General features: G+C 36.8%; 1 long non-coding RNA gene across 1 annotated transcript in view; it reads left to right on the top strand.

The window, feature by feature from the left end:
• The first annotated feature begins 428 nt into the window (after positions 1-428).
• LOC132709149 (uncharacterized) overlaps positions 429-21,952 on the top strand; it is a 40,506-nt gene continuing 18,982 nt past the window's right edge. Inside the window, exons 1-2 of the long non-coding RNA XR_009620183.2 lie at positions 429-493; positions 2,607-2,720. This is a non-coding gene — a long non-coding RNA (uncharacterized LOC132709149). The remainder of the gene's footprint in view (positions 494-2,606; positions 2,721-21,952) is intronic.

Raw genomic sequence — 21,952 nt, 5'->3', positions numbered from 1 at the left:
ACAACTGCAGTGATTCATAACAACTGTGGCAAGAAAGATTGTAAAATGGGGCAAAACTCAACAAATGTCAACATAAATTTTGGGCTCAATTGTGGTCGTAAGTTGAGAACTACCTGTGGTTGTAGTTCTCTCCCCCGACCTCTCTCCCTCTCCTCTCCCCTCCCCGCTCTTTCTTTCTTTCTTTCTTTCTTTCTTTCTTTCTTTCTTTCTTTCTTTCTTTCTTTCTTTCTCTTTCTCTCTCTCTCTCTTTTGCTTTCTTGCTTTTAGCTAATGGTACACATTGTCTTTTCCCCCCTCACAGAATTTCTTTTCAATGTTCTTCTCTTTCTCTGCATCTGCTTGTTCCCATCTTTTTTTATCCCTTTGCTAAGTATTATTTCAAAAATCCTTGTTTTCCAGCCTTTCATTTTTCTCTCTTTTTGACTTTAAGGACATTGTGGCAGAGCTGGAACTGCAAAGCAAAGCAAGACAAATATCCCAACTTTGATTACAGGTAATGGTTTTGTTAAAAAGACATTAAATTACATCATGATTTCAAACAACCATTCTCAAAATAGAAAAAAAAAACACTTTAGAAAGAAATAATCAGAAGACAATAGCAGGAGCTTTTTACATTAAAAAAATAGCTCCAAAGAAACAAATGATTCATAATCCATGCCATTTTTATATTTGTGTTAATTTTTCTTATTTGTTCTTCCAGGTTTTGTAACTTAGAATCATGCTTTTGATTAATTTCCTTAACTGGATCCCATTTAGATGTTCTAAATATCTTTCAAAATTCCCAACCAACATGGAAGCTGAAGCCCAACATATCTGGAGGATTAGAAAATCCAGACAAGTTTCAGTTTCAGTTTATTTAGATTTATATACCACCCTACTCCCAAAGGACTCAGGGCGGTGAACAGCCAAAGATAAAACAGATACAATATAAAATTTAAAAAACAATTTAAAAACATATTAAATAAATTTGGCCCATACTAATTAAAACATTTAAAAATCTGTTTTTATATATGCATATCCAGGAGTGGGTTTCAAAACCCATCGCTACTGGTTCGCTCATGGGCGCGCTCGCGCGCATGCGTGTGTGATGCTTCTGCGCATGCATCATATGCATGCGCAGAAACATTCAGGCAGGTGGGCAAAGCCTCCCACCGCCGCCGCTACCATTTCGCCTGATCTGGGGAGGACTGGTAGCAACCCACCATGTGCATATCCCATCTTTCTCTCAAAAACTTAAGGTGTGAGTCAGTATTCCTTCTGTTCTCCCTTTCATTTCATTCACATAACATCTCATGAGATAAGATGATAATTGAACTTTGGGTGGCCCACTGATTTTCTACATGAAAATCTGAATGTAGGTTTCCTGGTTTTAATCCAACACTCAGATATTATACTACCCCATGGCAACATAAATCTGGTAAGAGGACTTTGGCAGTTGATAGCACAAATTGAAGAATATGTGTTATTTGAGTTTCAGTCATGAATCAAATACGTCAGTCACAAATAAGTTTTAGACTTTCTAGTGCAGATAATGTAATTTAGAAAGTGAAAATATTGAAGTAATATTTCAATCCTCTTTCATGAATAGTTGTTTTGTGGAGAAATAAAAAGGTGGTGTACATAGAAAACTATTTTTTAAGACAAAGTAATAATATTGTTGTTTTAATCCACAAGATTTGCAAAAGACAAGAATTCTACATTTCCAAACTAAAAAAACCCAAAAGAAAATAAAAACCAAAAACCATACAGTGATAAACTAATGGCTGAATCCTGAATGACATACTAGACACCAAAATTCACAAAGGAAGCTTAGCAACGTTTTATTTGGACAATACATGAAAAGAAATGCATTAATCATTGAAATAAACGGCATGAGTGCAAAGTGCCTACTGTGTTTTAAAAAGAAAATCACTTAATTATTTCTGTTGATGTCAGTTATTCATTTGGGACTATTAAGCAGTAAAAGGGCACAACTGTATATTGACTGCAATATACATTGGATCTGTGCCTGTATTATCCAACGAAAACAGAGCACTGCAAAACAATACAAAGAAGAGGTCAATTGCACAGAGTTCACGAGACAGCTATATCATCTGAGAACTGCCTGGAATTACTAGGTGTGTCATTAAACTATGCGGAACTCACCAGCCATCCTGCAGCACTTCCTTTTCTCTGAGCATCTTGGTTTATCCCCATTAAGTGGGGAGCTTCACCATGCCATGCATGATGCCCATTTTTTTAGCAATACAAATCACTGAGTTTGGGGAAGAGGGTATGTCCAATGGTACATTTTCTTGTTTAGGTCAGAGATGGGTCACCTGGTGACCTTCAGCCTTTGGAGTTCCTAAAAATGGAGTTCCTGGTTGGAGTTTATTTCACATCCTTTTCCAGGTTTTTCTGCACCAACAAAAGGAAAGGCATGTAATAATGGATTTTGCTATTGTTTAATCATTTTTCTATACTGCTGTCCCTCAAATTTACAGTGTTAAGCATGCTAAGGTAACAAGTAATTGATTCTTTACCGCTTCTGATAGGCTGTGCCTAAATGTATGACTTTCCAAATAACTCTTATTGGAAATTTCAGATTTATTTTTTCTTTATAACAGGAGTGGGAAGCTCTTGGTCCTCAAGGGACAGCTAAAGTTCAGCTCCTCACAGCCCCAGACAGCCAATGATATGAATACACAAAAGTGGCTTCTGAAATAAAAACAACAATCTAGGTAATATATTCATCTTAATTACCACTATTCTTCCCATTAATGAAAAAAATATTTTGAAGACCTGAATAGAATGATAATGAAATTTATATGGCAGGGGAAAAAAGTGAGAATCAATATGAAAATGTTACAAGAAAAGTGGCTTCTGGAGGGCCACCAGCTCTCATCCGTCTTTTATACAGAAGTCTAAAAGCAATCTACTTCAACCAGTGGAAATTGCAGGAAGAATATCTTAATTGTTCAGAAGGTGTGCTAAATCTTTTCATGCCATATTGTTTTCTGAGCAACTGAGTGGTTGGAAAAGTAAAAGAATGAAAAGTGTTGCTAAAGAAAGTTCTGAAGATATCCTCCATGAATGCTTGACCCTTCTAGAGTGGTTCATGGTTTCAAGACTTGACCAAAAGTGAAAATAAGAATTCAAATTATTTTCAGTTCAATATTGCAGCCAATAACCTTTTGAACTTTTTTCCCTGAGTGCTCTTTGAACGTTAGTTTTTGTCGAAAGGAATGTAAAAAAATATTCTCTTCATTAGGAATCAAATGACACTTTAAATAAATGAAATCCCATATGAAGGCAGTTTTTGGGCCTTGCTCTGGAAATGGCAATTACTTCATACATTCTGTAGGGCATTCGGCTGCCACTTTGTGATTGGGAAAATTGTAAACTTGTCATTACCAGATCATTGGACTGGAACTCTAATAAGAGTCAATTTCCTAATGCCCGTGTATAATTTGGCAAAAAGAAATATCACTTTTAATGCAGGGGATAATGATGATTTTTTTAAAAAGGGCAGGGCAGCTCCACAAAAGCAGTAAAATGAAGTCCCAATTGCCGAAGGGTTGCCATTGTATTATATAGTGATAGTTGTATGAATGTTTGGTATAGGGAAAAAAAATCCTTTTCACTTCCCAAATAAAACATACTTTGTTTTTATTTTATAAATTAATCAATGCAAATGGGAGAGTTTTTTTTAAGAGTGTTCTTGCAACTTAAATTTCTGGGTAACATGTCTTCACATACCAATTACAGGAGAACCACAGTAAGAGAGCCACTATAGGTCTCCGTGTTCTGCTTGTGAACATCTCAGAACCACTTAGACCTGGGCACAGAAACAAAATGGAGAGAAAAAAGAGAGAAATAGAGCCATCTGGATATTGGTCATAACATAGTCCAAAACTCTTGATAATGTCTTCTTGCAGTTTCATGGAGATGGCACAAAAATTAATTGATCCAGTTTTATTGAAAGAAATCATTTTAAAGCTGAAATTATATTTAAGCTTGGCTGCTGAACTGAAATACATATACTCAAATCTCACCAGGCTCAAGGTTGACTCAGCCTTCCATCCTTTCGAGGTAGGTAAAATGAGGACCCGGTTTGTGGGGGCAATAAGATGACTTTGTATAAAAAAGAACACTGCTTGGGGGGCAGGGGGGCGAAAGCCCTACTAAGCAGGTATATACAAAAGTATGAAGGCTATTGCTTAACGCATTGTAAGCCACCCTGAGTCTCCGGAAAAGGGCAGCATATAAATCGAACCAACAAATAAATAAATAAATAATACTGTAAAACATGCGGGGATAAAGTGTTGGTGCAGAGGTAAATAATTAAGGATCAATTACCGTATATATACCGAACGAACCAAATGCACTAAAAGTAGAATTAAGGTGGGAGCACTTTAAAAATAAATTAAGGAAAGATATCTTTGAGTCTCCTCACATTTAGAATGTTCAGCATATGATGGAAGCACAGTAGAGAACTTACAAATGCTTAAAAACCAGTTTGTCATTATCCTTGGAAAATTAATCTACATGTTTTGGCTGTGGATGTTTGTAATTTTATGTATTGTGATTTGATCATTATCTATTTTTTTAGCCAGTTTATAGAAAGATGGCATAGATGCTGAATATTTGCATAATTCTAAAAAGTCAAAACCTTAACGGAAATGAACGGTGCAATGATATTTGTATTGTAGGTATTCAGTGAAGCTTGCTCACTGGTAAATACTATGAATAGGTAAAGTCTGATTGTGGGATGGAAGAGGGAAGCATGTTCCATAGACTAGTTTGAGAATCAGAACTGGAATTTCTGAATTTGATCAGCTAGTTTGTTGGCTCAACAATGAAATAGTGTACGGGGTACCAAATTATCCTTCAGCAAGCTTTTGCTGCCTTGCGTTAGCAACATAGCAGAAGAATCAAATATGTTAGGAGGATTGGATTCTTTTTTTCTAGATGTCTTCAAATAGAAGCAGAATAACCATTATCCCAGAAGCTTTAATTTGGATTTCTCTGCTGAGCTGGGAGTTATACTCCATGGCTTCAAAAACTTAAGCTAGCCTGCATAGGATAGAAAAAGTCTGGCCTTTAAATGTTGCTGAGCTACAACTGGTAACAATGAAAGTTATTTTTATGTATACAATTATATTACATGAATTTCTCACTATTGTGTTATTTCAACACACACACACATATACACAGATGTGTGGGAGTGCCTAGGCATGTGTAGATATATTGACAGTTTTTCGTGAGTCCCTCATCAAACCAAGTTACCAAAAAAACTAGGAACCAAATTGTTTATACATTGTTACATATTATTGGAAGCATGGCACCAATTTTGATACTCTCTCTTGAAATTCCAGGTTTGATCCACATTTCTATAAAAGCTTTAGCTTCAGGGCCATTTGCTGTCTAAAAGTCAGCATCCATTACACATAGCCCTGCCAATGAACTGCCAAAATAGGAAATGTCTGGGCAAGAGTTACCTACTGTGGAATCTATGAATAGGCTGACCTTTTTGCCATTGTTTTTCCATTTTCCATGTGGAAAACAAGACAGGTTGTAATAATATTATTTAAAGGCCTAAGGTGGCACCTAATTACTCCTTCTGTTTGTTACGTATTTAGAACTTTAGCAACCTGGCAACACATGGTTGGATAAATAAAGGAAACACAGGAGTTGATTCAATGAGAGATAGACCCATTCTGGGTTTAAAAATTATTGCAAACATAATTTGCTTAACATTAAAGTGCTTTCTTTTATTTTTAATCCCAATGAAACATGAAAGTTTAAAGTCAAATTCTGTTCCAGGTTTTAGTTATCTATGTGCCTAAGTCTGTAGGCACATACAGCGTCTTGTGGGAAAGGGTGTAGAGGGTGGTCATTTTGTTTCTTTTGTGGATCAGGGTGGTAGAGGAACCTTCTATTGGATTTAACCCACTGTTCATGTGAAAAACAGTCAGTGACAAATGGCTATTGAGATGAATCGTTCTAGAGTCTGAGTTGGGAAGGAAGTGCTGCATTCCTAAAGGGAAAAAATAACAGGATTTTTTTCCCTCCTACTCAGTCACAGATTTCTGATTTTTTTTTTTTTTTGGTTTGGAGGAGAAAGAGAAGGAGAAAAAGTGGTCACACTTATTCTATACATTTATAGAATTATACATTTCATGTGAAAAAGGCTGAGCTTGAAGCACGGAGGCCTCCAGCTCCAGACATAGCGGCTCTGATTGCATGAGAAAAGAGGATTACAAACTGGAGTGGGGCAGGATTAGGCAGGCAGATTTAGGCTACTATAATCCCAAGGGAGCATAACAAGCAATAAACACATACTGTAAATGTACCCAAGAATAGAAATGCCTCTTCTTGGTTCAAAAACATTGGTTGATGTCACTAATGGTTTTCCAATAAGTACAATAATCAGAACATAAGACTTAATTTCCGTTCTGTATAATTCATACCAATAGCCATATGAACTGTTAATCTGGCTACAGATGTCCTTCCACAAAAATGAAGTAGGAATAATTAATGCTTATTTCAACAAATCCCATTTGATAAAATTATGGTATTAAACAGTCACCAAATCATTGATTGTTCTAGTTGTATTAATTACTAGTTCAGTTAACTTTTTAAACAGGGCATTCGCAAGCCTCTTTCCCATATTTAACACCGTAAAGAAATTATATACTGCAGAAGAAACATTATGGAAAGAAGAGGTCGTGGAATGTCTGTTAAGTCAAACTATCATTCTTTTCTCAAAAGAATGCTTTAATAATGCTAATCTCACCTCTGTGCTTTGACAGAAGTTTTAGTTTCCTTCCTTTTCTGCTTCCTAAAACTGGATTTTTAATAGTTTTATGGGAAGAATCTGTACTTGACTAATTACTTCAGCTTCTGAGAATGAAATGCTTTTATGGAAAGAAGAAAGGAGATATATATATATATATATATATATATATTTAAATGTGGGATATATATATATATTTTGCTGTTCTAGGATTATCCCAATGGCTAGCAAAGATGGAAGCAGTCTAAAGCTGTAACCCTTAACCTGTCTAATAGATGCAGCACAATAGCATTTGGTGACTTGTATAAGCTTTCTGTTTTTTCTGAATTTATAAGACTACACTCCAATATTTCCAGTTAACTTGGAAAAGTGTGCTGAGGCATTTTTCTAAAAGGAAAAAGGTACCTTGTGCTACTCTTATGATGATTGCCAGTGGCATTTCTATTGAATAATAGTAACAATGAACATAATTCAGTTCCAGATTTTCTTAGGTACTGATACTATGATAATCTCAGGAGGAATTGTTTAATCTTCTAAGCATTGATCCTGATCCACAGAATCCATCACTCTCACAGAAATGTGGAAAGAGTTGTATTTTCTTTATTGGCATGAAGAAGTGTTTCATTTCTGGACCATACTCTTGTAAATTGTCACTCTGATTTCAGGATCCCCAATTGCCAGAATGTATTTAAGAGGAAACTATTACAATCTGTTATCTGAACATGCCATGTAACTGGAGTTCATGGCTTGGATCCTGATCAAATTAATTTCACATTGATATCTTGAAATCAAAGAGATACATTATTAACTTAATTCTCCGAGATTTAAATGAGTCTTTAGTGCAAAACTAATTTAGTCTAAACCCAAGCTGTTGTAGTTCATGTTTTCTAGCTGAAGTTGTGCTTTCAAGGATTTTAATATTGGCTGGGATGATTTTTTAAAAATTTTGAATTTTTTTTTGTATGGCTTTTACCTTAGCCATATTATTCTGGTTTTGCTGACAACATTAATAAAATTATTTACAAATGAAAGGACGACGGTGCAGTATTTACTTTTGAGTAATTATCTAATTTCATTTATTGAGAAAAGGATATCTTATCTGAAAGGGGTGATAAGTCAACTCAGAATATATAGAAAGCACAATTGCAAGAAAGACTGTATTTTAATCAATGAATAGTTGTGATGCAAGAGGCATCTCACTCAAACACACACTGCTACTTATCTTTCTTGGATATCTTGTAGAGTATAATTATTACTATGCATACTTACACGCACATGCATGCTGAGAAGAAGCTTTTAAAAACACCTTCATGGATTTCTAATCATGCTAGGTTACCTGGAGTTGGGGCTTAACCAAACATTACAGCTACTGACTAGTCCAGCAGCTAAACAAATGCTTCCAGAAATCTTGTCTTCTTGAAGCAGCCTCTTTAATCTCAAACTGCAAGAATACACAAAAGATAGCAGGGGCTGATGACAGATATGACAAATGTAAATAATCTATTAAAGCAAGGTGGCTGCTGTCAATTTTTTTCATGGTTAGTAGTACATAGATGACATTTGTAAGCTCTTTCTACATTTTGTTTTCATGATGACAGGGTTTGATTGTGCCAACTAGTAACTTTATGTTGTTTCAGTTTTGGGGCAGCTTCCATTCTCTTTCTTTCCAGTTAGAATGGGCATTGATTAGGGTATGACTAATAAAAATGAGATGTTACAGAGAGATGTCAAAATTTAAATTTAAGATTTACACTCATCTAATTTTGTGCTGTATTGTATATGTTAATGCTGTATATAACTGTCTGAACATTTATGATGTCTGTCTTTTGGGGAATTAAACTTTCTTTCTGCATAATAAAGAATTATGCATCACTTGAAAACTCTCATGGCTATTGCAAATGACAAAATAGAAGTTATTTCCAAAACCAGGAGGCAGCATTTCAGATTTTTGGGATGTTCTTCTGCTGACTTAAAATTTTGCATTATAACCACAAAGAAATTCCAAAGAGGCTAAACAGATAAACTAATAATGGAAGTTTTTTTTCCTTGATTTGATTTGAAAACAAACATAAGACAATGGTTTTCTGTTCACTTGTTTAGCCTTTTTTGAGATGTTTCTCTGATGGCTACTTTTTTGAATGGTCACACTATTGCATTGCATGAAGGCAGCCTCTAACTGAATTGCTATTGGCATGTACCATTGCAGATGTATACAGATATTCATACATGCACTTCATTGCTACCTGATTCTACTTGTACAGTGGCTTTTTCTCTGTGTTCATAGGCACTTAACAGTCTAGCAAGTTAAGATAATACTAGAGGGTTACAATGCATGAAAGCTTTTGCCAGGATCTGAAGGCTCCATTGTTTATTTGCTGCAGGAAGATTAACATGGGCCACTGAGCTGGAAATCACTCTATGTTACATTTGTGATTTATCATAGAGTCGGAGGAGAATTCGGATTCAGTCTTTAAAAAGTCACCAATTCTTCTCCATTAAAAACAAACAAACCATAAACACACACAGGCACAAGGAGAATGTCAGGGGGAGGTTAACTAGTACAAAATCTATTTGCCAAGGTATTTAAAGTATTAAACAGGCAGGTGTGTCATTATAAATCTACAGTGTTGATCCTGTCTTGAGAAAAGGGTTAGATTTATTGACTTTTGAATCTCTTCTAGCCATGTCACTCTCTCATCTTGTGAAGCATTATACCAGGTATAGGATAGTCCCTTAACATGAGCAATAACTTGTATGTTTAATCTGAAGGGTGGGGTATCCTTTCACATTATATGACTTCTTTGAGGGTCATATCTTCTGGTTAGATTTTCAAGACAGGCAAATTCTTCCTGTGACACACAAAACTGAGAACTACACACTGAAGAAAAATAAGGGCAGAAGAATTGGGAATGGTGGTGCAAAATGAAACAACATTGTTCTGTTGTTGTTTTTTAAAAGAGAATTGATGTATCATGAGATAATTCTACACCAACAAGACTTCTGGATACTTGTACTGTGCCTATTGTACTGTGCCTAACGCATTGTAAGCCGCCCTGAGTATCCGGAGAAGGGCAGCATATAAATCGAACCAATAAATAAATAAATAAATATTGCACCAAACAAGCAGTCTGGATGCCATGCAAAGTCTGTAGAAATCCTGCAAATACATAAAGTACTTAAATGAGAGATCTATAAAAACTTAGGCAAGTTTTATGTATTAATTGTATTATTATTAATACATTTATTTGTCTATATCAGTGATTGGGGAATTCTGGACATTGAAGACCACACATCTTAAAAGTTTCTGAGATTGAGAAACACTGATTTAGATAGCAACTATGTAAGCCTGATGCAGAAATAATCACTGAAGAGAAAAAAATTGTGGACCAAAGACTTTATATCTCCCCCCCCTCCAGGAGTATTGCCAGGGGTGAAATGCTCCCGGTTCGGCCTGGATCGCCTGATCCAGTAGCGATAGCGGTGGGTGGTTCAGAGAAATCCCCAGGGCCCCCCATGCCCAGCTGAGCCGTGCAATCATCAGAGGCTTTTTTTTTTTACTTTTAAAAGCATTTTTTCTACAAATGCTTTTAAAAGTTAAAAAGAAAAGCCTCTGATGATCACATAGCTCAGCTGGGATCATCAGAGCCTTTTAAAAGCATTTTTTCTACAATCTCTTCTGATAATCCCAGCTGAGTTGCCTGATCGTCAGAGCCTTTTAAAAGCATTTTTTTCTTAAAATGCTTTTAAAAGTTAAAAAAAAAAAGTTGGCCACGCCCACCCTGTCACATTACTCCCCACCAAGCCATGCCCACAGAACCGGTAGTAACAAATTTTACATTTCACCACTGAATACTGCCATTCAGGTCATAGCAAGAAGCAGCGTCTAACGTTGGCTGATCTTGAAACTGTTAATCAGGATGTATCTACTTAGTCCGGGATGAGGGACCATCAAGAAATCTGTAAATTGGAAATTAATGACAAACTATTTCTTACTGTTCCCAATAAAACGAGACTGATGTTTCCATGCATGCCTCAGGAGTCAAGCTAAACTCAAGAAAATTATTTTTAAAAGTGCCCTTCAGAGTTTAGCATAGCATAAGATTTTGTAGGCAGTTAGTCCCATTTCTTCACAAAATTCTTTTCTTACTTAAAATTGTGCAAAATGGTTTTTTTTATTTATATAGTATTAAAATTACTTTTATGTCTTCTAATGAAAGAGCTCTCAAAGTAACTACTGTACCAACAAAATAAAAATAAGTTTATGTGCAGTTGGATAAAATAGAAGATTCAGGAAAAAATTTTTTTTTCTCAAACAACTTCAAAAACAGCATTTGAAAAAAATAATAATAACATGACCCCCATATGCCTATCAAAATATTCCCCCCCCCCAAAAAACACCAAAAAGTTGAACAACAGGAGTGGGAATTTTTCTTTTTCTTTCTTTTTCTTATTATTATTATTTTAATATAATAATTCCATCTTCAATTAAACAGTGTGTCGTCCGGGTACAAATATCTTTGTAAAATTATAATCAAGGTTTACAGCAATATTCATTACATTAACATTAATTCTATATTAAAATGATAATATTAAACATAATAATCATATTTGCTTCTCTCTCTTAACATATCTTCTTTATTTCACTAATCTTTTTCTTTTGTTTCCCTGTTTTTAACTTCCATTTTTGTTATCTAACCATTGATAAAATAAATTCCATGTCATATAATACTCAGTTTGTTCTTTCTCCTTAATTGCTAGTGTTAGTTTATTCATTTCTGCACAACCTAATATTTTTCTGATTACATTCTCATCTGTGGGGATCTCTTCACTTTTCCAATTTGTGCAAATACAATTCTAGCTGCAGTTAATATATGGATAATTAAATATGCATTCCCCTTATAATATTTTTCAGGTAAAATCCCCAACAAGAATATTTCTGGCTTTAAATCAATATGCTGCTTTTATCATTTTTTCCAGCCACATATGTATTTTTGTCCAATATTTGTTTGCTTTTGAGCATGTCCACCACATATGATAATATGATCCAGTTATCTGGTGGCACTTCAAGAATTTAGCCATCTTATCTTTAAACATCTTTGCCAACCTCACTGGCGCGAAATGCAATCTATAAAACATCTTATACAAATTTTCTTTGTATGCAATTGACATTGTTAATTTATAGTTCCTATCCCACAGTTTCTGCCATTTATGTAACTCTATTATATAACCAAAGTTTTTTGCCGATATTATCATTGTCTCTTTCACTTGTTCTTCTTCCAATTTTTTTTTTTTAATTTGATTTATATGTCGCCCTTCTCCGGAGACTCAGGGTGGCTTACAATGCGCTAAGCAATAGCCTTCATTCTTTTGTATATTTATACAAAGTCAGCTTATTGCCCCCACAATTGGGTCCTCAGTTTACCTACCTTAGAAAGGATGGAAGGCTGAGTCAACCTTGAGCCTTGGCGAGATTCGAACCTGCAGTAATTGCAGGCAGCTGGTCTTAATAACCAGCTTAATAACAGGGTGCCTTAGACCACTGTACTACCAAGGCTCTTATTTAATTTAATTTAATTTAATTTAATTTAATTTAATTCTAATAAGTAGCTGTATGTTTTCTTTATCAAATTTTCTTCTGTCCCTGTTAATATTCTGTTAGTTCATTATAAAAACCATATAGTTTAACATCTTTCTCATATTTAGAATGTATCTGCACTTGTAAGTACCATGCCATATCAATCCCTTGATCGCTCAATTCTTGTTTAGTTTTGAGTTCCCCCTTTTCATTCAGAATATCTTTGTACCTAACAATATTTTCCATGTTAATAACATTTGGGTGAATCAGTGCTTCCATTGTTAGAAAGCCAAACTGGTATCCTTAAGTAATGTTGTTCTTTAATTTTCTCCCACACTAACAATAATGCATTCCTAATATAATGTCTTTGAAAGTAACCGTGCATTTTATTTTTCTGATACCACAAGAAGGCATGCCAGTCCAATTGCAAATCATGCCCCTCCAAAGTCAATAGTCTTGTATGCCTCAATACAATCCATTCTTTCACCCACGTGAGTACTGCAGCCTGATAATACAATTCTGGAGTGGGAATTTTTCATTTTAAATGCCCAAATAAGGAGAGAGGGTTTTGCAAAATAAATGGCTGGAACAGGATAAAGGCTGCTTTTCCCTCTGAACACAGGAGATTTATGCTTCCATTAGCATAAAGGAAAAAGTGAAAAGCAATGACACACAATACAGATTTAGTATGCTGTGTAATTTGGTTTTCAGACCATATTAGGGACCTAGGAAACATGTTACACTGAATCAGGACTATAATCTGTAGTGACAGAGTGGTTAGAATGCAGTATTGCAGGCTAATTCAGCTCACTGCTAGGAGTTCGATCCTCACTGGTTCAAGGTTGACTCAGCCTTCCATCCTTCTGAGGTCAGTAAAATGAGGACCCAGATTGTTGGGGGCAATATAACACAAGGGCTATCAATAGATTCAAACTCAATGTAATTTGCTCTAATCTTGATTTAGGAAATATGACTTCTGCAATAGAGTAGTAAATGTCTGGAACACTGTACCTGATCCTGTTGTTAGTCTCGCTAATCCCCATAACTTTTACCTTAAACTGTCTACCGTGGACCTTTCATGTTTCTTAAGAGGTCTCTAAGGGGGCGTGCATAAGTGCACTAGCATGCCTACCCTCCCTGTCTTACTGTCCCCATTTATGTGTAATCATTCTATGTGTTTATGGCTATGTTTTGCCTATTTATATTCTTTTATTTGTGCCAATTATTTTTCATGTGTCCATGTCCACGTCTATACTGTTTCTTGTTTCCTTGTACTTGTTGACAAATAAATAAAGAGGGGGGGGGAGAAATATGCTGACTCTATAAACTGCGTAGAGAGGGCTGTAAAAGCACTGTGAAGCAGTATATAAGTCTAAGTGCTGTTGCTAAATGCTAATGCTATATAATCCATGGACCTCAGCATTGCCTCCCCAGGCTGGATGGCTTCTCATGTGGGCTGGCAAGATGATGCAAGGAGGCTGGACTTGAAAGAGAGGAAGTCTTGACCTATTCCACAAGAGCCTCGCACTCTGCATCCCAACAACTGCCTGGCTTATAGGAAGAAATAAAAAGTGGTGACTCCTTCTCTTTTCTTGGCTGGAGTATTCTGAGTGCACACATCCTAAAGTTGCCAAAGTTGAAAAGCATGGTCAAAAGCATCAAGAAACATTTTAAAACATTCCTTTTTGGAATTTTTGGCCACTCTCCCACCTTCCCTATCCACAGAATATAAAGAAGGCGGGAGCTAACTTTTATTTCATCTGCCGATATTGGGTAAAATCCAGGAACTTTGGGGCAGGGGAAAATATTGTCTCATGGGTTTGCTGGTGAGATGAGCTAACATACCAGCCCCAAAACAAGGACTTCAGGTGCTTTTCTCAACCCAAGCTTTGAAACGGGCATGTTTTTCATGCAAAGCTTCTGCTGAATCCCTGAAATATTTTCTCATACTGTTATGACTACTAAGTCCAGATAAAAAATACGAGAAACCTGTTGCAGGCTGGGAGGGGAAAGAAAGGGAGAGTGCCATGCAAGTCTCTTTCCCACTTGTCAGAAAGGCTGGCTGGCTGGGCTAACCTTAATGTCTCAGGGAGGAAACCAAGTACCTTTGCACATTGGAACTGCTTACAATGACTTTTGTTGCTGATGGCGCATGTTTCGGTCTCCTTGTTAAATGTTGTTAAGCAGGAAACAGGTTTTGAGGCAACCGGGTCCTTGGGAGTTCAAGCTCCTGCCTCAAATGTTCTTACAAGATGCACAGTTGGCATCAGCTTACAGGAAATATTTAATTAGAAACGGAAGGCACTGGCTCCACTGACCTTGCATTTATATTTACTGTATATGGCTCATTACAATGACTTTTACCGACAGTTTACATTGATGATTTATTTCTATTAACCAATGGAGAATTTGCAGGATTAAAGAAGATGCAAATAGATGATGGGATACCCAGTGCGAGGGCAAGGGAGTAGGAGAGAGGAGACATCTTCTTGTAAAGGAGAAGACTGTGAGTCAAAGAGGGAGGAGAGTGACATATTTATGAGTCCAGTATCAGTTGCCTGCACTGATAAGCCATGGTCATTAAAGGAAGGAAAAGTCACCTTTGTGTGTATAAAATATGTACGCCGCCGAGCTTGAAAAGAGTGGGCAGGAAAGCATTGGGTAAATAAAGGATATCCCATGAAACATAATATGAAAATAAAATTACCTCACTAGGCAGGAAAATTCTCCATCCAAGTAGTGGAATTTAAGGGGAGTAGAACAAGTCAGATTTTTAATTTAATTTTTATTCTGCTTTTCTCCGAGAAGCTTCAGATTATACCTTGAATTCTGTCCATGTATAGGTCATTCATTATAATAGATAAAGTAATATATACACACAACCCCTGAGGAGATCAGTTTTATATTCTTATATCAGTTATGTGGTAGTGAAACCGAATGGGAGATTATGATATATCATGTCTTGAAGCCACTGGTACATTACTTGATTTATGAAAGAAGATCTTCTGTATCTTACAATGAACATAGAAAATGTGAATGTTCATAAGCAATTCATTGCAAGGCTCTTGAAGTTTAACTAGTAGACTGGCCTAAACTTTTGAAGTGTAGCCAGCTTGACTGTCACCACTGAGCAAATCACGATTCTATCTGAGCTTACACAAACAAGAACATAAAAGGTGACCATGCAAATGACTCAAGTGCCTACTCGAGTAATCTCAGAAAGAGAACAATAGAGCCTGAACCTCTTATCCTTGTCAAGAAAGAAGATAAACCTAATTGCAGAGAGGATGACGAGCCAAAGAAATCCTTACTCTCAAGCTACATTAGAGAATAAGAAGAATAAGTTGATGATTAATGTCAGTTGGTGCAGCAGTCCACCTCTGTTGAGCTTTGCCATTGCAGTTAGTAGAGAAAGGTCTGCATATACTCTAGAAGAGCACCAGGGCATCCAATGATGCAAGCTGAAACCTGGCCTTTTTAGCTGATGATCCATTGCTTCGATCCAGCCATTCCTTGGGAAACCAGTTTCAAAATGGAATGCTTCTCCTTTCTCAAAACATTTTAATGCTTTGCCTCCCCGTCACCCCACATTTATGTGTGGTTATTCAAAATTACAAATAAATGGCAATATAATGAACAGTTACAAATCTCCTCCTCCTCCTCTTCTTCCTCCTCCTCCTTTTAGCCATTGTCTATCCACTGCCAGATGAAGGCCTCTTCTGCATGTTTTCAACCTATACGGTCCTGAGATTTCTTTAGCCAATTGGGCCCACAATATTTGCTGATGTTGTTGATCCATCTTGTTTTAGGTCTCTTTCGTGGTTGTTTTTTTATCGAGTGGGATCCATTCAATGACTGCCTTGGTCCACCTATCATAAGTTCTTCTTGCTATGTGACCAGCCCATTTCCATTTCTTTTACTCTCTTGATAATATTGTATATTTTCTTTGGTTTTCTAATCCATGTGCAGGTCTTTCTATCTTGTCTTGTAATGCTGAACATGTATCTTTCCATGGCTCTTTGTGCCACTCATAGCTTTTGTATTGATTGTGGGTTAGTGTCCATGTTAGACCGTCATATGTTGGAGCAGGTAGCACTCACTGATCGAAAACTTCAGGCATAGGTGGAGGTTGTTCTTGAAAACTATGCTTAGCTTGCCAAATGCCTGCCAACCACGTTTAACATGCCATTTGCTTTCCAAAGCTGTTCAAGTTGTAAATCTACAACCCTGAAATTGCTTTTAAAAAAGAGAGTAATGCATCTTGCATACAACGAAGTCAGTATTTTATTGAAGTCGGAGTTTTATTGGAGCATCGTTCAGGAAATGCCTGTGAAAACAGTGATAGAAATTAACACCTCTGCAGAAACTTTTTAAAGCAAATACATTGCTAAATTCCTCAGCTTTAGTGCTGTTTAAAGCCAATTCTGACTAATACCTACTTTGATTTGATTAACAAGCAAAGAAAACGAAAAATACAGGAAAGTAACAGTAGGAATATAAACTGTTATATAAATTGAAAGGGCTATCCTCATGTCCTGTAATCATGACATGGACATGTGATCATTTCTTATGCAATAATCTCATCTTGTTGCTTTTGAGTCTTTCCAGACCATATCTTGAAACAATTTAAAGTTGCCTTTTCCTGCCATTGAGTCAGGTGGTGACTGCCTGAGCTAGTCCCTTGCAGATTTCTGGGCAAGGTTTTAGAAGTGGTTTTTTTTCTTAAGGCTAAGAGAGAGAGAGAGAGAGAGAGAGGGAGACTAGTCTAAAGTCACCCAGTTGGCTTAGTAATTAAGGCAAGACTAGAATTCACTATCTTCTAATTTCTAGCATTGTTCCTTTAACTAGTATACAATAGTCTTTATTTTTAAAAAAATTTAAACAAATATTTCCCCTTTTTTCCTAACATGATCTCTGTTGTGGATATGGTCTGGAATTGCCAGCCCTACAAGATAGACCAGACTAGGAAAACAAAGTCATCAATGCTAATACTACTTTTATTATAAGATTATAGTAATACAATGTTAGCCTGAGTGTGTTTCCCCCCTCCTTCACTTTAACTTCATGGAAACTGGGGAGTGTCTTGGTTTCTCAAGTTACAGTTCTGGCCCAAACTAGGATTTTTTTTTTTTTATCAGACTTGTTGTGTTTGTTAGTTCTTTCTCTATCACCTGATCCCAAAGTTATTTCTTGTTATTTCTTATTACAGGCATGTTTTACCAACAATGTAGCCAGAGATATGTTTGGGGGAGGAACCTGCCCTATTCCCATGGGTGTCTTAGGCTGCTGCAGACATATGGCCATTTGGGAGGGACCAGCACTTAACTTCTGCAGTCATCTGCCCATATTATGTGTAATCCTCAGTTTCCACAGAAATTACTGAGTTATTCGTTTATTTCTTTTTTAATCGCATTTCTTTTGTGTGCTCCTTATAAACAGGAAGGAGTGCACGACCTGATTTTTTAAAATGAAGTCTCATAATTGTGCATTGTCCGTTCACTCACCACTGTGGGGCCTTCCACTGCTGCTACCAAAAGGGATTTTTGCTTTTCACGGTTTTAATGACTCAGAGGAACATAATTTTGCTAGTCCATTCCATCTCCATCTCCAGTTTCCTTTTGGTGCTGCTGACCACAAGGCTAGAAAGTATCATTCCTCTCTAGCAACAGTCAAAAATAGAACTCACATGTTACAGCTGCACTATTCCCTTCTGCTACATCTTATAGTATCAACTTTGTTAACTCTCAAGACTCTTTTTTCCGCTATATATTCTAAATAAACGGTGATCTTTATCTATATCTATACCTATACCTATACCTATATCTATATCTATATCTATATCTATATCTATATCTATATCTATATCTATATCTATATCTATATCTATATCTATATCATCTATATCTATCTGTATCTGTATCTCACTCTCTCTCTCTCTGTGTGTATGTATATATGTATGTATATATATATAGTGTGTGCGTGTGTGTGTGCGTGCTGGTGTGTGCGCTTGTGTGCACATGTATGCATGGGGGTCTGTATAGGTGTATGTATGTATATGTATATGTCTATATATATATCTATGTCTATGTATTCATTCTTTCGTGATGGGCATCAGAATTTCATTTTTTAATGCTTGCCAGTGTGTTCACAGAAAAAATTGACAATAAAGGTTATCTTATCTTATCTTTTCTTATCTTGAGTCCATTATCTAAGCTTGCACCTATTAGCCAAGCTATTTTTGGACATGGTTTCAATGCTGTTTCAAAGGAACACTCCTGGTAATCCTCAACTTATGACCCTTTGTTTAATGACACTTACAATTACAAAAAAAAGGGGGGGACTTAGAACTACTCCTTAAGGTTATGACCATCACATCACCCCCAAAGCTGCCTGATTATAATTCGGTTGCTTGGCAACCAGCTCACATTTGCATCATGTGATTACGATTTGCAACCTTTCCAGCCGGTTTCCGACAAGCAAAGGGAATAAGGGGAAGTCGGATTTCTTAACGACCCTGTGATTTGCTTAATGATCACAACATTCGCTTTACAACTGTGATTTGTTTAATTACAGTGGTTAAAATGGTCATAAAATTAGATCCAGTCACAGGACAACTCACTTAGTAACTGCATGGCTTAGTGACTGTAACTGCAGTCCCAATTGTGGTTGTAAGTTGGGGGCTTACCTGTAGAGCCGTGTGTGGAAATAGCTTAATAGAGAGGTTGGAAAGGTGGATTTGGCAAACTAATAGCCAATTTCATAGATGGCTTAAACTTGGCCATTACACATCTATTCAAAATTGTGCCACCCATTTAGGGAGAGTGATTTGTGGTAGTTTTCTGATGGGCAGGTAATAATTGGTAAGAGGGAAAACAAAATCCATCAATCACTTTCTTTAATTTACTGTACAATAAGTAAACAGAACACTATATGACCTCATTACTGTGGCAGAATAGAGTTTGGCAATCAGGGCAACAAGTTTTATGTATTCTTACCCCCACCGCCAAAAAACTAGTCTTCAAATGGTAAATGGTATTATTCCTATTTTCTTCAAAGTTTAGAAACAGGTCATCCTCCCCCATATACAGGTCCAACTTGGAATCCTAGTGGATGATCACTTGAATAGGAGCCAGCAGTGTGCAGCAGCAGCCAAAAAAGCTAATACAATCCTGGGTTGTATAAAAAGAGGCATAGAATTGAGATCACGTGAAATATTAGTGCCGCTTTATAAAACCCTAGTAAGATCACACCTGGCATACTGCAAACACACCATGCTACAAAAAAAGATTTGAGACTTTGGGAAAAGCTCCGAGAAAAGCAACTAGGATGATTAAAGGCCTGGAGACTAAACCATATGAACCTATGGCTGCAGGTTTTGGGTTTGGCTGCTAGTCTAAAGATGCCATCTAAACAATGGCAAGACAAGAAACAACATCTGAATCCAGTTCTGGTCACTATATTACAAAAAAGATGTTGAGACTTTGGCAAAGGTGCGAAGAAGAGCAACTAAGATCATTAAGGCCCTGGAGACAAAAATATAGGAAGAACGCTTGCAAGAATTGGGTATGGCCAGGCTAGAGAAAAGAAGGACTAAGGTGACATGATAGCTGTATTCCAGTATTTGAGGGGCTGCCACAAAGAAGAAGGGGACAATTTATTTTCCAAAGCACCAGAAGGCAGGACAAGAAACAATGGTTGGAAACTAATCAAAGAGAGAAGCAACCTGGAATTAAGGAGAAACTTCCTAACAGAGAAGACAATTAACCAGTGGAACAGCTGGCCTTCAGAAATCATGGGTGCTCCATCACTGGAGGTTTTTAAGAAGAGACTAGTCAATCACTTGTCTGAAATGATATAGGTTCTCCTGCTTGAGCAGGGGGCTGGACTAGAAGACCTTCAAGGTCACTTCCAGATTCTATTCTATTCTATTCTATTCTATTCTGTTCTGTTCTGTTCTGTTCTGTTCTGTTCTGTTCCGTTCCGTTCCGTTCCGTTCCGTTCCGTTCCGTTCTATTCTATTCTATTTGTGTTGACAGCAACAATAGATGAATACATAAAAGGATAATGGACAAAAGTTAATTTCTAATAATTTTTTTAGCTTTTAAGAACACAATCAATGAAAATCCAGAGTAAATTAGCATTTTGGGGTTCATATACAGTAGCCTGCATATGAACCCAAAAATTCATATACAGTATGCGGTGGCAGCCAAAAAAGCCAATGCAATCCTAGGTTGCATTAACAAAGAGATAGAATCAAGATCACGTGATGTGTTAGTAGCACTTTATAAAGCCTTAGTAAGACCTTATTTAGAATGCTGCATCCAGTTTTGGTCACCATATTATTTTAAAAAAATGTTAGGACTCTGGAAAGAGTACAGAAAAGAGCAACCAAGATGATTAGGGGTCTGGAGGCTAAAACATACAAAGAGCAATTGCAGGAATTGGGTATGTCTAGCCAAGTGAAATAGGGATGGGGTGGCTCAGTGGCTAAGATGCTGAGCTTGTCGATAGAAAGGTCGGCAGTTCAGCAGTTCGAATTCCTAGTGCCATGTAATGGGGTGAGCTCCCGTTACTTGTCCCAGCTTCTGCCAACCTAGCAGTTCGAAAGCATATAAAAAATGCAAGTAGAAAAATAGGGACCACCTTTGGTGGGAAGGTAACAGCGTTCCATGCACCTTTGGTGTTTAGTCATGCCAGCCACATGACCATGGAGATGTCTTCGGACAGCGCAGGCTCTTTGAAACAGAGATGAGCACTGCCCCCTAGAGTTGGGAATGACTAGCACATATGTGCGAGGGGAACCTTTACCTTTTAGCCAAGTGAAAAGAAGGACTAGAGGTGACATGAGAGCAGTGTTCCAATATTTGAGGGGCTGCCACAAAGAAGAGGCGGTCAACCTATTTTCCAAAGCATCAGAAGGCAAGATAAGAAACAATGGATGGAACCTAATTAAGGAGAGAAGCAACCTAGAACTAAGGAGAAATTTCCTAACAGTGGGAAAAATTAACCAGTGGAAGGACTTACCTTCAGAAGTTGTGGGTGCTTCATCACCAGAGGCTTTTAAGAAGAAAACAGCCACTTGTCTGGAATTGTGCAGGGTCCCCTACTTAAACAGGTGTTTGGAATAGAAGACCTCCAAGATCTCTTCCAATTCTGTTATTCTGCCTGCTACTGCAAGCATATGGAGGCAGAGAGATTTCCTTGTTACTTTGAATTATTTTTTTTTTTCTACCAAGTGGTTACTATTGCACAATATATTTAATAAGGTTTTCATTTCTAAGAAGCTTCCTCTCACCTGCTCTAATGTTTACTCAAGAGATTTTTTGAACTATCATTTTATAACCATAATTGCTAAAGTTTTTCAATCTGTTTATAGCTAAACACGTTTGTGGAACACTTCACCTTGTTGGACTCTGCTTTATTCATTTTGCTTGCAGATTATACCAGATCTTTTGACAAACCATTTTTCTTAACTGATTTCTTTGTTGATTTAAAAAAAAATAAAAAGATGAAAATGTCACTGCACAAAAAGGAAGACAGACGAAATCAAGTCGTCAGTAATAAATAACAAAGCTTTTACTTAAAAGTTGCTTAGAGGA

The sequence above is a fragment of the Pantherophis guttatus genome, chromosome 3 (genome assembly GCF_059756535.1).
Source record: "Pantherophis guttatus breed Tessera chromosome 3, ASM5975653v1, whole genome shotgun sequence".
Lineage (NCBI taxonomy): Eukaryota > Metazoa > Chordata > Lepidosauria > Squamata > Colubridae > Pantherophis > Pantherophis guttatus.
This window is presented reverse-complemented; position numbering and strand designations above follow the sequence as displayed.